Source organism: Protobothrops mucrosquamatus, unplaced genomic scaffold (assembly GCF_001527695.2).
Source record: "Protobothrops mucrosquamatus isolate PMUCROS unplaced genomic scaffold, P.Mucros_1.0 scaffold8437, whole genome shotgun sequence".
NCBI classification, from domain to species: Eukaryota; Metazoa; Chordata; class Lepidosauria; order Squamata; family Viperidae; genus Protobothrops; species Protobothrops mucrosquamatus.
The window spans coordinates 8,842-12,425 of NW_015394232.1; the positions used below are offsets into that span (position 1 = coordinate 8,842).

The 3,584-nt window shown below is 56.4% G+C and overlaps 1 pseudogene; it reads left to right on the plus strand.

Moving 5' to 3' along the window:
* The first annotated feature begins 2,458 nt into the window (after window positions 1–2,458).
* On the plus strand, window positions 2,459–3,259 carry LOC114923709 (annotated as a pseudogene).
* Window positions 3,260–3,584: the final 325 nt, after the last annotated feature.

A 3,584-nucleotide genomic window follows, 5' to 3' on the forward strand; every position in this document is an offset into this window, starting at 1 on the left:
GGGGCACCCACAGAGAAGGCCCTCCCCCTGGGGGTCGCCAGCCTACATTGCTTGGCCGACGGCACCCTGAGGAGGCCCACTCTGTGGGAGCGTACCGGTCTATGGGAGGGAATCTGTGGCAGAAGGCGGTCTCGGAGATAACCAGGTCCTATGCCATGGAGCGCTTTAAAGGTGGTAACTAACACCTTAAAGCGCACCCAGAAGGCCACTGGCAACCAGTGCAGCTCGCGCAGCAGCGGTGTTACATGGGAGTGACGAGTCCCTCCCAACACCGCCCGCGCGGCCGCATTCTGGACCAGTTGAAGCCTCCGGGTGCTCCTCAAAGGGAGCCCCATGTAGAGAGCGTTACAGTAGTCCAGGCGGGAGGTAACGAGAGCATGAATGACTGTGCGCAAGGCGTCCCGGTCCAGAAAAGGTCGCAACTGGTGGATCAGGCGAACCTGATAAAACGCCCCCCTGGTCACGGCCGACAACTGATCATCATTATTATTATTATTATTATTATTATTATTATTATTATTATTATTATTATTATTATTATTATTATTATTATTATTATTATTATTATTGTCATTGCTCATCGTAGTCAGCCAGATGTTCAGACTGGATTTGGCATTTTGTCTACCTATCGAGTATTATTACTATTATTACTATTATTATTACTACTACTATTATTACTACTACTACTATTACCTTGAAACAAATTAAATCCCCAGCTGTATATTCCATTCATGGCTTTCACCCCACCAAATTATTATTGTTGTTGTTAGTATTCGTATTATTAATAGTAGTAGTATGATCTGTGCAATGGGGGCACACTCTTCCCAGGCGAGTCGGGGGTCCCTCGTCCGTTTTCCTTCGCAGAGACGTTGAAGAAGAGGCTGGCACAGCGCATCTCGGGAGGATGGTGATCCTTGGGGGTCCGTGGAGACCCCTCCTCCAGACTAACAAGAGAAACGGGCACCTCTTTCGGTGCAAGGAGGCCCGAGGCATCGTTGGGGAAGGCAGGGGGAGGGGCAGTGCCCCCCCATTTCCTCCCCATCATGCTCCAGGACAGCCCTTTTCCCCTACTTGTAAAAATAATGGGGCGAGCGAGGTTCAGTTGCTCAAGCATGCAATGCCCCCCCTAAATAAAGGGGGTCCCCCAACTCTACTTCCCCCTTTTCTCCTCCACCTGCCTCCCCCTCCCTTCCCTCTCCCCCTCCCTTCTTTCCTTCCTGGGTCCCTTCAGAGCATCTCAGGACCCCCTCCCCTTTAGCTGGGGGAGGGGAATGTTCCAGAGCAGCCTTGAATGGGGGTGGGGGACCAGGCTGCGGTTTCTGGGGATCTCTGCCCCACTGGACACGTCTGACCCCTGTTTCCTTTCCACTCATCCAGGGAGCCACGGATGAGGAGTCCATCCTGGGTAAGCGAGGAGGCCACGCCTGGCATTTCGGGAAGGGGGGCAGCAAGTCAGCCACGTGCAGGGCGAGCTGATGCCAGTTCAGAGGAAGAGCTGCGCTGGACGGGTCTCTCCCCATAGCGAACAGCCAGAGCCTCGCTGGCCGGCCTAGAGGAGGGGTGCCTTGGCCCCTCTGTGGAGACCCCCTCCCCACTCCTGAGCACGGCTGCTTCCCTCCCTCCCTGAGGGGCTCTGTTGCCCACGGATGGGCCTCCTTCCACAGCCCATGCTGGTCTTTCGGCTCTCAGAGACCCACCTCGGACGGGGTTTGGTGACGGGGAAAACGCAGGATAGCCACAGAAGGAAGGCGGCAGTCTCACTGGTGGGCTGGGAGGGACAGGCAGGCAGGAGGACGGGTCTGCCATGGGGCAGTCTTGTGGGTGTGGGGGGGGGTGGCCCTCGAGACCCATTTCAGCAAACCCCTTGGATCCACCACTGGCAGTCAGAATTTCCTCAGCTCCGCACGGATCGTCCTCCCGGCACTCCGTCTGAAACAAACCAAGTTGGAAGCCGGCTTGCACGCTCGGCAGGGGGAGACAGGAGGGTCAGTCCTGCTTGGTCCAACCTGCCTCTACATCCTGCCCCCCAGGCCCAGTGGGTCAGGCATCCTCCCGCAGCTCTCTGCCAGCAGCCCTGAGCCTCTTCCAGGTCATTCGGCTCGCTCGGACCCAGCTTTGCTGGTGGGGGCTGAATGCAGTGGCCATACTCGGACCTCAGGTGTGGGGCGGGGGGCTGCTGGGACTCAGGCTGTCCTCTGAAACCACAGGGTAATTTCCTGACTTGGAGCTTCATTGTTTTCTCAGTGGAGTTTTTGCTAAAGTGGAGTTCGCACGTTGTGGGAATCTGCACGGCAGAGTATCCCGTTTTAGCAACTCTGGGAGATTCACAAAAAAACATCCCTGAAGCACCTCAGGGCAGGGCTGACTCTTTTCCAAAATTGTTCCTGTTTCCAGCCTGCTCCATGATGCCCTGACGTGTTGGATCACGGCCACACGTTTCTTCCTGGGCACGTGAGAAATGTCTCGATTCCGTTGTGTGACCCTGTCTTCCAAACTCGCAGGGGGGGGGGACGCCGAACTCCGGCTGATCCTGGTGGGAAAAACCGGCGGCGGGAAGAGCGCCACGGGCAACACCATCCTCGGCCGGAGTGAGCTCGAGTCCCACCTGGGGGCAAAGGCCACCACCCTGAGGTGCCAAAGGGGTCAAGGAAGATGGCAGAACAGGAAGATCTCCGTGGTCGACACCCCAGCCATTTGTGATTCTGAAAACTAGTGAGATGGTGCAAAATGAGATCAGGGCTTGCGTCGAACTCTCCCGGCCTGGTCCCCATGCCCTGATCTTGGTGACCCAGGTGGGATGCTTCACTGCGGAAGAATGTGGCTGCTGCAAAGCGGGTTCGGGATATCTTTGGGGCCGAGTCCACCAGGCACACGATCGTACTCTTCACCTGCCTGGAGAATTTGGGAGGGGCCTCCCTGCAGGAGTATGTCCAAAAGTCCGACAGCCGGAATCTGCGGGCCTTGATCCGGCAGTGCGGGAACCGCTTCTGCGGCTTCAACAACAAAGCCGCGGGAGCGGCAGGTCTCGGAGCTGATGGAGACGGTGGAGAGAGTCGTTTTGCAGAATCAGGGGCGATATTACATCAACCGGTTATATGTGAACCTCAACGTACGGGATCAGCATGTTAAGATATCCGTAGAGGACCGAAAGGACTGGAAACGGGCGTCGAAGGGGTATTCCAAAAAGACTTGGGGATGGATTGGGTCAATTGGCGTCGTGGTGGTGATTGTGATTGTCCTTGCTGTCCAGTTATCGTGAGTTCTTTGCAACGTTTTGGGAGGGAGCGGAAGATACGTTGTGAGTGGCTTGTGTGGACTTGCCCTGATTGCAGTGAACTTGCCATACCTGGGGAGAGCAGGAGGGGACCGCTGGGACGCCAGGAGTGCCACAGTTCCCTTCGCAGCCCAGCATCTCCCCAGTTCCTTCCCTGTCTCCAGGCCTTGGGACCCCTTGACTGATCTCAAGACTCAGCAGATTGGGGAGCTGGAGAATAGACCCCAGGAAGGGACTTGGATTCTGCATTATGGGGGAGGGGAGAGGCCAGGGGGTGGCACACCCTTCTGCGCAGCTGCACAAATAATAG